Source organism: Uloborus diversus, chromosome 3, assembly GCF_026930045.1.
Source record: "Uloborus diversus isolate 005 chromosome 3, Udiv.v.3.1, whole genome shotgun sequence".
Lineage (NCBI taxonomy): Eukaryota > Metazoa > Arthropoda > Arachnida > Araneae > Uloboridae > Uloborus > Uloborus diversus.
In genome coordinates this window covers 155,318,472-155,333,366 of record NC_072733.1, presented here as the reverse complement: position 1 = coordinate 155,333,366, position 14,895 = coordinate 155,318,472, and positions in this window count along the sequence as shown.

The following is a 14,895-nucleotide window of genomic DNA, read 5'->3' as shown; positions in this document are numbered from 1 at the left end:
AAAACAAATGTGCAGGAACACTGCAGACACGTGTTTCTGCCCCCCTCCTCCCATTGCAAGGAACGTCTTTTTCAGTCATAACATGTGAGCTAAAGAATGTAAAGACATTTGACAAAAAAATCCGACTTTTGTCGGATGCCTTTAAATCCACGAGCTCCCATTTAGTGCATTGAAAAAGGAATTCCTTGTAATGCCAAAACACGTCCTCTGCAGTGTTTCTTCACTGTGCTTTTAACGTTTTTATTTCCTTTTATTTTTTAAGCAAAGGTATTTTTATATTTTTTATAACTATTTTTTGTTTGTAGCAAAAATCCATTTTTATTTTAAAAATTCCATATTTTCTATACTTACCTTTTTTGCATAATTTTTAATAAATAAGTTTTATTAACTTTGGAGACATTAAAATAAAGATTTATTCCATTGAAGCATTACAAACTTCATTATTCTCAAAAATTTAAATTTGACTTATAAATTTTAATTGTAAATGATTGCAGAATATAGTGCTTGCTCTTTTTTTTTATAAATTTTAGTATCTGTCTTGGACAATATTCAATTTTTTTGCAAATACTCGGTATTGGCCGAGTACCAAGTACTCGGCAAATTGGCCGAGTACCGAGTACTCGGTACGTCTCTAAAAAAAATTTATAATTGCTTTATACATCTAAACCTGAATAAAAATTTTTGATCAATTTTTCATAGGCATTTTTTATTACTTTAAAATAATTTTAGTTATTTTCTCTTCAAAGAATACTACTGATCTAATGAAACATTTCGAGTCTAAGTGAATATGTTGTGCAGAGAGATCATCTGCAACTTTTTCAAATGTACGAAGTAGTTCAAATGAACGAGTTGAATGAACGATCCTCTGATGTGTGTGTGAACAGATCATTAAAAAGAATGACATTGCCCACCCCTGGTTGATTTTTAGAGTTTTAGAGGGTGGTTCATTCTCAATGCTATGAATAAATGGTTACTAATTCTAAGGATAAATCAGGGATAATAAATAATACATGACACAATCAGATACATTTAAATATTTTAGTTCCTACACATTAATATTTTTAATTTACTTTAGTAGGAAGGAAAACTTTGATTGAGGAATAAAAATTTGAACAGTATTTACGCATTCTTTGCATTGGCCAGGACTGTTTTAGAAAGTCTTTTTTGTTTTAAATCTCGCTGTGAAAATTCCTCACAAGCTAATCCAATATTAATTTTACAAGTCAACTTTACCTCAGAGCAAGACTAACTTAAGTCCACAATCGCTACTTTATAGGAAAAAGAAGGAACATTTGTCTCTGGATCATGCAAAGGATAAGGGGTGCGCTCTTTTAACACTGGTAAATAATTAGTGGATTTTTTTTTTTTTTTTTTTTAGAATTACATTTGCATGACTCGATATGGACTAGGATTATACATACAATGCAGAAAATCGCAATTTATAGACTCGTGTCAGTCTGGCTCTGAGGTACAGAAATGAGTTTTTGGACTTTTTCGGTCATCTGTAATCAAATTTATCTTTTTCCGCGACGTGAAGCCAGCCAGGACACCGAGATTTTGTTTGAAAACTGGGAGTCATGGTCAAACCAGGACGTCTGGCAAGCCTACTTATATTCTACAATTTCACCATCCAATAATGACTTAACCTTCCAAAATGTCTATGGCATAATAGATTTTTCTGCATGATGCAGTGTTACATTTTGTTGCTTTTATATTTTTCTTAAATCTTATGATAATACCATCAACCTTAATTTTAAAACTCATATATTATTGCTTATTACAAGAAAAAGAAAGGATGTTTTTCTCATAGCATGAGTATTGGAAAATAAATATTCATTGAAATCTGTTTATTGAAAGCTAGTATTACATTAGTTTTTATGAATCATAATGCAATCAAACGTAAAAATAGTACATGTCTGTATCATTGTATTGTTTAATAAAAATATTTGTTTGTATTTAATGAATTTATTTTTTCCATTTAAATCCATATTCACTTTAAAACAGCCTAGGCTGATACCACAAGAAGTTATGATTCATTAAGTTTGCTTCAGATATTGAACCAAAAGTGAAAACATATAAAATGCATTAAATTTGAACCGGAACAAAAGAGCTTAACTTTAAATTTACATTAATGTCATACTAAGTACTGGTTTCATTTCAATGTATATTGTGACTCTGATAAGTTTAAGCTTGACCTTGATAATGTTTATATTCTTTTGGGATATCAAGGAAGGGTAATTGGCACCATATTGAGTTGGGTTGCTTTTGTAGAAGTTTCTCAAAAGTATTCCAACCCAAATCCGTGCAGCAATTACACGTCCCTTTTTCAGTGAAGTTCCCAAAAAGAAGTAGTCAAGGTCAAGCTTGCATTTATCAGAGCCACGCTATAATATTTTCTTTCTCAACACCAACTTTTTAATTCATTTTATAACTTTTGATACTGGACCCAAAATTTATGATTTTTTTGTATCATGATTTAATTTTTAATTGCATTAATTGACAATTTAACTGCTACATTACAGATTCATCATTTACACAGATTACACATTTATTAATTATTATTAAGCTCAGCGTTTTAGATTTGAAAATTTTAATGTACTGAAAAAAGGTGGATAGGGCGGTTTTTCCCAGGGTGGACAAAATCTGACAATCTTGCCTTTCGGTGGTATTCCACATAGCTTTGAACCCGACATTTCTTTGAAAAAACTTCTCAAGATACCATTTAAGGACTTCAGAGCATTTTTTAAGGACTTTTCACTAGGCGACACAAGTTTATCATAAGAGTAAAAATTATTGGAAGGTTACAGCTTTTTTCTCAACAAATGTATGCATAATCGTCACCTCAGAGTGGTATTTCTCTAAGTACTGTTTGTAATGTGCCGGCTGTATAGGACTTCTGATTTAAAAGGAAGCCGACATGAACCAAACCTTAAGCATAGTATTAACTCCGAAGTAAAGGGGGTCCGAGGGTTTCTCCCTCGGAAATTTTTCGACATTTTTAGTCTTGAAAACACATTTTAGACGATCTTTGTTAATGTTAGGATTGAAGAGGTTCGGTGTCGCTCACCTGTCTATATTTCAAACTTGTAGCTCTAAGAATGCAGTTTTAGACGAATTTTTTGATGATGTCAGAGTGAGGAGAAATTTGAGGGCCCATATCCCGGGAAATTTTTCTTCATTTGTAATCTTAGAAATGCATTTTAACTGTCTTTCGTAATATTATGCGCTCGGGTGCGACTCCCTCTCCACGCCCCACGCCCGTTTTTCGAAATTGAAACGTTCAAACGCAAACATTCTGCCCAATATTTATTTAATTAATTAGAACCTTGCCGCTCCACCAACAGAGCTCCAGAAGCATTAAAGCAGACATGACAGAACTGCAAGTAAGAACTAAGCATACACTTGGCAAAGCTGAAGCGATCCTTGACTGATTCGCTCTTACCGAGACATTAGTCAGTCTAAACAGACAGTAATCATGCTAAAGCCGACACACTTAATAAATAAGCTCAGTCAGTCTTCAAACTGGTAGCGAAAAAATATTTTTCACAACAGTGAAAAGTCTGCATTCGTGTCGGTTTTGGCTATTCAGGAAACTTTTTGACAAATATACTCGATTTTCTCAGGAAGTGGATAAAAACTTGTGAAATCCCGAAACGTTCCACTGAAATAGCCAGTAACTTCGGCCTTTTTTTTAGTATAGTCATCCAAGTTTCGTGGGTAATTTTCGTATCTTTCGAAGATATTTTTAAAAGGTTCAGGGCTGTATGTGTCAGATGTAGCCTATGTTAGCCAGGTTACAATTAACAAACGAATGACACCTTATTTATCAAAATAGGAGGAATAGTTTTGGCGCTACGGTGAAACAACCGTAAATACAAACATACATAGACTGCTAAAATCATAACCCTTTCTTACGACTTTGCAGTAGTCGGGTGAAAACGAATAAGACAATAGCTTGAGCACTATATACCTGCAAGCAAGCATCTTAGTTTGAAACACATGAAAGATAAATGAAATTACAGTGTTACTACATAAAACTGGTAAACAACTTAGATTATAAAAGATTGCTCTTACTAATCAACACCTAAATTGTTCTTTACCTAATAGTGTTTTTTCCGTAGTATGGATACAGTTTTTATTATATTTATTTAAAACCCGTGCTAAAAAGAGAAAGGAATGAAATTGGTTAAAATCAGGTTTTATAAGGTAAAATCAAATTTTCCTATTGCTGAAGTCTGTAAACATATAGCCTATGTTACCCGGGTCAGAATTACGAAACGAATGACACCTTATTTATCAAAATCGGATGAATAGTTTAGACGCTACGGTGGAACAATCGTAAATACAAACAGACATAGACTGCTAAAATCATAACCCTTCCTTTTGGCGTTGCCGTAGTCAGGTAAAAAGGCTGTTTTAGACGATTTTTGGTGATGTTAAGGGGAGGAGAGATTAAAAGGCCCATCCCAGGAAATTTTCTAATGCATAGACTTAAAAACGCATTCTGGACTATCTTCGGTAAGGTTTTTGACGAACATACATTGAAGCACACACTGAATTTAACATATTTTGGTATTCCTCCTTCTTATCAATTCCAATTTGTTAGAAATTTTAATATTCAAGGCTTGTAGCCACATTTTTGCAAAATTTCAAGCATTTGAAAATGAAATTGATTTTTTTTTTCAAGTATTTTCATGTACTTTTAGGAACGACAATTCACACAACTTTTCGTCATAACCAATAGCTTTCAACTAAAATGTAAATCCGGCCCTGGAAATGATAGTATAAATAACAAATGTCTCAAAAACATTTTTACAAATGAAAAGAGGTAATGGATAATTAAAGTAAAAGTTTAGAAATAAGTAAATTTTTTTACGAACTAAACTTACCCTTCAAAATCCTTTGTTTGAATCATCAAAATGAATTTCAATTTCATTATAACTTTAAAAGGATTTTTAATTACAACTGAAATGTGTTACAAATGTCTCCACCATTCTTCAGTCCTGTTGCCTCGAAACTGGAGAAAAAATAAATAGATTGCTAGTGCCTACAAGTTTCAACGCGTGAATCCCTTTTATTCACAAAGCCATAAAAAAGGAAGTAGTAGGTGTAGTATAATCTTCAGTTACCCTAAAGCAAAAATTACTGAAAAGAATTCCAGCAAACAATCCTGACCCTTCAGCCTTCGGCTTTTTCGGAAAAATACCTCTCTCTTTGCATCTTCGAATGAAAAACAGCTGTTTCTGTTCCGCAAACTGCTTTTGCCGTCTCGTTCCCAAGTAGTGTTCCTGTATTGGTCCCTGTACCCTGTACACAGATAGCCGTGAAATGGTTATCGGCTATCATCAGTGAAAGGGCTAATGAGGTGGGGTGCTAATCGATTGCTTAATCTGGCGCCGAGTGCGTGGTGGGCCGGTCCACCAGGGAAGAAAAAAAAAGGCTTTCGTCATGTACGAGTCGACGGTTTTTTCAAAAAAAAAAAAAAAAAAAAAGAAGGCTAGGGTCTTCCTAAGATTTTTACAAAGATTTGAAATCTGTTTACAAAAATGAGTGAGCCAATTTTAGATTTTCCAATGTCGCCCAGTGGTTTGATTTCGCATCTTCTAGGCGACAGATTTTTTTCACTAGGCGACATTGGTGTCGCGTAGTCCCTATGTTAAAAAATGCTCTGAAGGACTTGATTCATAGCATATTATAGGATTCTAATAGAGAATTTTATCAGTTTATATTGATTGTTTTCAGTTGTAAGACGTGAATTTTTTGATAAGTTGACCAAAAGTTTAAAAAGATGTGATATATGGAAATTCACTATATAATATTGTTTACATTTTGTTTCACTAGCTGTGAAACTAGCTAGCAGACAAGTGACCGAAGCAATGGTTCGGTCACTCGTCTGGTCAGTGCTAATTCTACATTAGCTACCAGTTTGTTTGACGCTAGATTAAATTCTTCTTTCCAAAATAAAAATGGATTTTTAAATTTTTTTTAATCTTCTCCCCTTTTTCGGAATGGAGTTCATTATCGAGTTTAAGAATTTATGGGGGGGGGGGGGGGGGGAATCCCGCACGGACCTTAGGATTGCGCAGGATTTACCGATTTTCTGCGCGTTTCGCGCAATCCCATGCTCTATTTTAAACTTTGACTCAATTCTGCTTCTAAAGTTTGATTCCAAGAAACGGGTTGTGTCATAATGACACATGATAGACGAGAAACATTTTAACTATTCATCAAACACTTTTGAATAGATTGTGTTTCTTATTTATTTTTATACATAAAATTATATGTAACCACTGATAATGATCATCTTCTTCCTTCTTAAGAAGAGAAATGATCTGTTTATGATAATTAAAGTAAGAAGTTACTCGAAATGGGAAGATTGGGCGCCGCATATTGGGCGCCGGGAACTTTGGGCGCCGAGCACTTTGGGCGCCGGGAACTTTGGGCGCCGAGCATATTGTGCCCAGTATTCCCGGGGTCTAAAATGCTCGTCGCCCAATGTTTCCGGCGTCCAAAATCTCGGCGCCCAATGTTCCCGGCGACGAATTTTAAAACGCTCTCAATGCTTACGTTACGGTAGCTACCGGTTAGTTAACCACGTGACCGCTAATGATCACGTGCTCCAATCAACTGCTTAGAATGGTAACCGGTTGATCATAGAACGCTGCGGTTAGTAACCGGTCGACCGGTGAGGTTCATCAAACGCAAGGAATGCTTGCGTTCGCCGAGCTCAACTGGTAGCTACCGGTTAATCGATCACGTGGCATCTTATGATCACGTGCTTCATATTAATACGGCAACCGGTTGATGACAGAACGCAGCGGTTAGCAACCGGTTACTCAGTGGTCGAACGGCTAGGATCGCCGAACAAAACCAATTACAGTACATTGGCGAAATGAAAAATAAAAACGAGCGCGTTCAATTAAACAACATGGTAACCTGGATGCATTAAAGCAACCCCGAGTAAAATGTAAACAGAGCCGCCCCTTTAAATTGTGAGGTATAAATTGCAATGCGAAATATTGCTGTTTAAAGTTTTAGTTCGTTTTAATTTCACGATTTACAGTTTTTTGTGTTGTGAAATATTTCCGTTTTCGTAGGGTTTCTTCTGAATCTTAATTTACGTCTATATTGTTGTTATGTTTGGAAAATTCTGCTTACTCCCAAGTAGCATTGAATCTTGGCGCAATATTGTACTTGGTTGGCTGAATGTTGGCGTACGATTTACACCCAATATTGGCTGAAGCTCGTAGGGGATACATTTTAACAATATCGGCCAATATTGCTATTGCAATCTTGAGCCATTATTGCATGCCGATCTAATGCCAATATTGGCGTTGCGTTGGCTAAATAGTGGCTCACAATATTGGCTGAAGCACGGAGGGGATACATTTTGACAATATCGGCCAATATTGATATTGCAATCTTGAGCCATTATTGCATGCCGATCTAAGGCCAATATTGGCGTTACGTTGGCTAAATAGTGGCTCACAATATTGGCTGAAGCACGGAGGGGATACATTTTGACAATATTGGCCAATATTGCAATCACACTCTTGAGCCATTATTGCATGCCGATTTTAAGCCAATATTGGTTAAGTAGTGGCTTCCATTATTGTTATTGTTATATACACTGCTGTCTACATAAAATGCGACATCAAGAAGGGGCAGTCAGAATGATACAAAATTTTACACTTGATGGCAACATTGATTACAAAATGAAAATAAAAAGAACATTTCTTACTGGAAAAATCCCAAATGAATGGAGGTTTAAGTACCCTGTTGAATCAACTCTAGCTTGAATGTACAACACTATACAGTCGAACATTGAGGTATACTAGTCTCATATGATGTAATAGGTCAATTCCTATCAGTTAATGTAAAGCACTACTAATTCAATCAAACTCATAGATTGTTCAATTTACCGCCAAGTCATTTCAGATATGCTCAATTTGTGACAAATCATGACATCACGCAGGTCAGAAAAGGTGATAATGTGGGAGAGGAACCCCCCCTCCCTGCTGTGTGTGACGGTGCATTGCCCTATTGAACACGAGTCTCAACACATGACAAAAATATATCATTAGGTTGTGATAGAGCAGCGAGTCAATGTTAGAGGTGATCCTGTCCCACACACAATATAGCACACCATAGCATCACTACAGCTGTCGATGTGGTGTGCTCCTAAACAGCAGGCTTTATTAGGGTCGCATACACTTGGAGTAGGTTCGAGTTCAAATCGATTTGCTAGCAACCGAATGGTTCCTGATTGCTCTCATAGCGTTGAATCCAGATCGAATTTCGCAAAAATAACATTTTTGTAAGGTTATGGAGAATACAATGCGAACTACCAAATAATGCTTTTGCTTTTCAGCGGCATACCCCACCCACAGCTGGGATGCCTCTATGGGTTGCAATCATGTACAAAACATAGTCACTTCTAATATTGATCCACAGCACTACGACAGGTCACCCTGCGGTAATATCATTATTCAGTCACATGTGTTGGCACTCATGGCGGGGCTCCCAGGAAGACACTGCTTGATCACACACAGCAAGGGTGTGAGAGGACTTCCTTTTCCACTTTCTATGTCCAGTGCGTCACCCTGCTTTGTCACAAATTGAGCATATCTGGGACACTTGAGATGGTAAATTGCGTAGACTATGAGCTTGATGGAATTAGGTGCACATTTCTAGTACCTGTGTAGTAGGATTCCTACAAGACTGATATATGCTTCAATGTTTGACTGTATTACCTCATACATTCACGCAATAGGTAGCTCGACAGGAGACTTAAACCTCCATTCATTTGGGATTTTTCCAGTAATAAATGATCAATTTGTTCTCATTTTGTAATCACTTTCTGATAGTAAGGTTGCCATCACGTGTATAAAATTTCATTTCACTCTGACTACTATCCTTCTTGGTGTTGCATTTCGTGTGGCCAGCAGCGTAGGTAGCTGTTACAGTTTAACCAGGACTGAAATTGTTAGGATTCCAACAATTTCAACGAAAAGGAAGAAGGAATTAAAAGTCGCTTTCCTGGAAGCTTCGACCACGTAAACACTGAAGATGACTGCCACAGATGCAGTTGAAACGTTTGTGGTAACAATACTCAGACCACAGCAGAACAGCCCAAAATCTCACAACATCATCAAAAGTGCCTAGTTATTAAATGTTGGTCAGAAAAAAAGAGAATTTCTTATGACTGTGCACCAATTAATGTATATTTTATTTTTGAATCATATAACTGTAAAAGTAGCTAACAGAAGAAAAATGAAACAGTCAATGCTAACTCCATAAAAATTGATGAAAATGTAAAATGAAATATAATAAAAAGAAAACTTAATTTTAATTCTACATTTTGTAATAATAACATAAGAAAATAAAGAGTGATTTGAGGAAGCATTTACTATTTTAAAGACTTTAATTTGTGCTAATTGAAAATATCGGATATTTCCGAATTCTGCTCAAAACTTACTAACATTGCTAAATATTAGTTACAAAAGTTCCTGAGCAGAATTCAGATTAGAGTTAATTCTCCCTCGACGAACAAATAGAAAATTTGTACACATTTGGTTTCATTGCAATTCTATGGTTGCACAGAAAGTAAATGTAATTGAAGTACAGTGCAAAAGTTGCTCAAAATCTTTGCTTGATTGTTTTCATTGTCATTCAAATTAATAATAAACTTTTCAATTTGAAATAACTGATTAGTAAAGTTATTTTTCAATATTGAACAATTAATGGTAGGAATTTTTATTCCTATTTAAAAAAATTAAATATGAACATCATTTTTAAGTACCTTTTTCTTTGACCCGGATAGTTCAGAAATAGCAACTCAATTTTGCAAGAATTAACTCCTTCAGTAAAATGTTTGACCATGTTTATGTAAATAAAGTAAGTAGATCTTTAAAATTTCTTTATCAAATACTCCAGCATATGTCTAATATTTTCACATAAACAAAAAGTATTCAATAATGAACTAACAATTATTGTCAAAGAAAAATAATAAGATCTATTTCACAAAATTGGCATTCATTATAATAAATAAGGAAACAAACTACACTCAAACCTAGTTTTGTGTGGTAGATAGGGACCGCATAAAAAAATTCACTCAAAACTTCACTATTAGCTATAATAAAATGCTTTCATAAAACAGTCTCACTTGAAAATAACCCAAACTTACGAAACAACTGTAGGAATTTCTTCTTTAAACAAATTCAAGACACTTTTCACTTCAGAGTTCCCCGTACCTACCACTTTTTGTGGCTTAACCAGTTAGATGGGACCCTGAAGACAGCTCTGCTTTTGCAACTACTTTGAATCTCGCCAACCATTTAAATCCGCTTTTAAACTATACATCAGAGAACGATTCATCACTTAAAAATACTACCGAGCACATGTTTTATAGACAAGTTAGTCAATTGAGTCACAATTTGATTGAAATTTTCATGTACTACCACAAAGAAAAAGGATCCCACAGAAACAGGTTTGAGTGTGCTGCAAATAAAGTTTTTAAGTTTTTCTTTTTTAAAATGGATGTAATGTAGGTGACAATGAACAAAGAATAATCTGAAAATCATTTATTATTGACGCAAATGTAGGTTGCACTTATTGCAATGAAATAATGGACAAGCAGTTAGCTGTCTAGTACATATGTTTGAAAACTAAAACACATAAAAAAATACTTCCACTTACCATAATGAAAGGAAAATTTAAAAATGATTATTAAACCCTTTGCATTTTGGCTTAACTTTTGACATCACTTTTTAGCTCTGTATTGTCTTAGTTTTTATAAAAAATAAAAACATTTATTTTTATTTATAAACAAATAAATATTCCAAACATAATGCAAAAGAACTTACAGCTTACTTTACATGTTTTTCCCCTCACCTTTAAATTTCCAAATTCTTCAACATTATTAAATTTTAATCTATTTGATATCACTTTTAATAGACGAAAGAGTATGAACACTAAATTTTTTTGTGCAAAAGCGATGATGTGGAACAATTTATAATTTGTTTTAAGGTTGAAAAGGAACATTCACTAGAACAGTTTGATACAGGCAACGGTATAAATAGAATTATTTGTTAAGCAAATGGACAATTCCACGGTGTTGGACCTAGAATTTGCACAACATTTATCAATAAAAGTTCAGATTTTCTAGACAAACAGAGCCATTTTTTTTTTTTTTTGCTCAATACTTATGCATGTAGAAACAATTAAAAAACCTACGAAATTTCTAGAAAAAAGTTCTAACTTGAAGTATGAAAAACCTCTTGGTGTTGAACATACATTCAAGAGATTCTTGACATGTCACGTCAAAAATAAGGGTTTGGCACAAAAAATTCAACACTGGTGTAAAATCAGAGTTAATCAAAGCATCTTGGTTTTATTCGACTTTGGATACATTTCTTGTCTACTTTATCAATAGAACTTCAATTATTTCCGTAACAATGGTTGACGCTAAATAGTTTACACTACCTTTACCGCCATTTAATTGTACATGCTCAGCTGAAAATAGACCATGGAACTTAATTCTCATTCCGTAATGAGTCAAAAGTCTTATGATCATCAAAACGCAAGTCATTGTAGAGAAATGAACTTGGTAGCATAAAACTAGTCCCTAAAACCTTCTTTCAGATTTTGCATTCAGACTTCTAAAAGTTTACTTGATTATTGTCAATAAAATTAGGTGTTATAGAGCATTGTGAAAAAGAATGCAGTTTTCCAGTAGAAATTTGAATTTTCACGGAAAGTTTTTCTCATGATACATTCTCACTTTTTCCCAGATTTTTTTTTAGAGTTCCTGCCACATCCACAATGTAGAATCATGAAAATAAAACTCCTGGAATCTTCATCATATATTGATCCAGTGTTTTCAAAGTCAAATATCGATCCAGAATTTACTCCAGTTTCAAATGTTAGTTCAGAATTCTCAATGTTCGACGCAATTTAGAATGTCACTGTTCGATTATGATTTCGAGTTTTGAAAACACAATGTCGATCCAAAATTTTCACTGTTTCACATCGTTTCAGCAATTTCTTCAATGTTAGATATCTACCCAGAATTTTATTCAGCATTTAATATTTCTTCAAAAAATTTTTGCCTTATTTCATTACTTTTATTTTGGAAGACAAAGTTCATCACTGCAAAGGAAAGCTTTCTCATTGAGTTGCTCCAATAACGCTTTTCTCTTTCGCTTTTTGAAATTTTAGAGTGGATTAGACATAGTTAAAAAAATTCACTGATGAGAATGATAAAATATCATTTAAGAAATGAAGGCAACAATAAAATTTTAAGGAAAGTATCTCCGATATTCGGACAAAAGCATTTACCATGTGCAGCGGCGAGGAAGAGCAACAAAACACAAAATGTGCAGACAAAGTTGAAGTTTCTTTTTCGCCGGTTTTTAAAAAAATACAAATGTGTTTAAAGTGAACTCAAATAGCTCCATTTTTTGAGGACTCTCTCTACGTTCAAAATTTATTTTAGCATTCTAAAACAGTTTGTGGAGCTTCAGGTAATCAGGCTCAGTGTTTAATTGCTCACTTAGGAAAATGAATCATTTTTCAGATTTGTTTCAAAATCGGTTGAACATCAAAGAGCCATCTTCCGCCCAATATTGGCTTTCCAGAGTTTGACCAATTTTTTGCCAATATTGTCTCACAGTCTAAATACAATAATGGTTGCGCATTGTTAAGCCAATATTGGGACAAGATTGTATGTCAATCTAAGTACAATATTGCTAATGCAATGAGATGCCAATATTGGCACAAGATTATCTGCCAATCTAAGTACAATATTGTTAATGCAATGGGAAGCCAATATTGGCTTAACATTGCAAAAATCGTGCCAATATTGGCCAAGACATTGCCAACGTGAACAATCTCACGCCAATATTGAGCCAAGATAAAATGCTACTTGGGCTATAAACATTCGCAATAAACTCACATTGAAAGAGACGCAGATCAGATTTTAACATGGTAGATAATACATGCTGTTTCAAAATGAGTTTCATTGACTGTTGGTTTTTTTTTATATATATATTCTTGAGAATAGTAACTGAAATACAATCTAAATGTGCTTCTCTTATGTTGTTGATGTTTTAATTTATTGGTTTTCTCTGAACAATACGTTGAAGATTTTGGTTAGTTCATAAAGTTTTTTAACAATAAAAATGTCGTGAGAAAATCTGTAAAAAATACTACCATTTAATGATCTAAGAAATACATTTTATCTCAGGAAAGAATATAATCCTTTTCATTTAATTTAATTTCACCTTCATCTGTCTCAGTTTTTAGTTTTATAAAAAAAATAAAAAGGGGAAAGGATGGGTGTGAAGATGTTGAGTCACTGCTCCTATACTCTGTGGGGCTCGTGAGAATTTGAGCGACCAGTGTCAGTCTTTGCACACTCCCCCCCCCCCCATTTCCTAGAAAAAATTAAAATGACACGTTTGGCTACCAACAACTACTCGCAATCTGTTCCATTTCGATTGTTTTATGTTCCGAGCTTGTGTCTCTCCTTAACTGTACTAAATCATTATAGTCTAATAGGTGTGAGTTCATTTGTATGCTAATGATAATAATATATTCAGAGCTCTAAAAAAATTTTTTTTTTTTGGCCTTGTTAATTTTGCCTGAATGAACTGATAATTGATAACAATTTGCAGATTGCACCAAAATCTTAATTATATTAAAATGTTCCCTATCAAAGGAGTTTACAGCAAATATTGTATAATTGACTTTGAATTCATAGCACCTGTGATAGTTAAGTTAGAGGGGGGAGGGGAGCCAAAGTGAGTACACTTGGCTAGTGCATTCTTGCACCCTTTGAACTTGTTCGTTTCCGTTTTTTTCCCTTACATTCATGGCATGTGAAGCAATCCGGAAAACTTGCAGAAGGGGTTGCTATTCATATTGTATTGTAATTAACTCTGAATTTGGAGCACTTCAGAAGTGATTGGTAGTCGGGGGAAAGGGTTCGAAATCTAACAATAAAGACACAACACAAAAAACTGTAAATCGTGAAATTAAAACGAACTAAAACTTAAAACAACAATATTTCGCATTGCAATTTATACCTCACAATTTAAAGGGGCGGCTCTGTTTACATTTTACTCGGGGTTGCTTTAATGTATCCAGGTTACCATGCTGTTTAATAGAACGCGCTCGTTTTTATTTCTCATTTCGCCAATGTACTGTAATTGGTTTTGTTCGGCGATCCTAGCCGGTCGACCACTGAGTAACCGGTTGCTAAGCGCTGCGTTCTATCATCAACCGGTTACCGTATTAATATGAAGCACTCGATCATTAGGTGTCACGCGATCGATTAACCGGTAGCTACCTGTTGAGCTCGGCGAACGCAAGCATTCCTTGCGTTCGACGAACCTCACTGGTCGACCGGTTACTAACCGCAGCGTTCTATGATCAACCGGTTATCATTCTAAGCAGTTGATTGGAGCACGTGATCATTATCTGTCACGTGGTTAACTAAACGGTAGCTACCGTAACGTAAGCATTGAGAGCGTTTCAAAATTCGCCGCCGGGAACATTGGGCGCCGAGCATTTTGGACGCCGGAAACATTGGGCGCCGAGCATTTTAGGCCCCGGGAATACTGGGCACAATATGCTCGGCGCCCAAAGTTCCCGGCGCCCAAAGTTACCGGTGCCCAAAATGCTCGGCGCCCAAAGTGCTCGGCGGCCAAAGTTCCCGGCGCCCAAAATGCTCGGCGCCCAAAGTTCCCGGCGCCCAAAGTTCCCGGCGCCCAATATGCGGCGCCCAATTTACGGCGCCCAATCTGCGGCGTCCAATCTTCCTAGACCGTCATTAGCTAGTCTAGCAGCGCCCTCTAGCATAAAAGACTTTCCTTTCTCCAAAAGTAGCAGCAG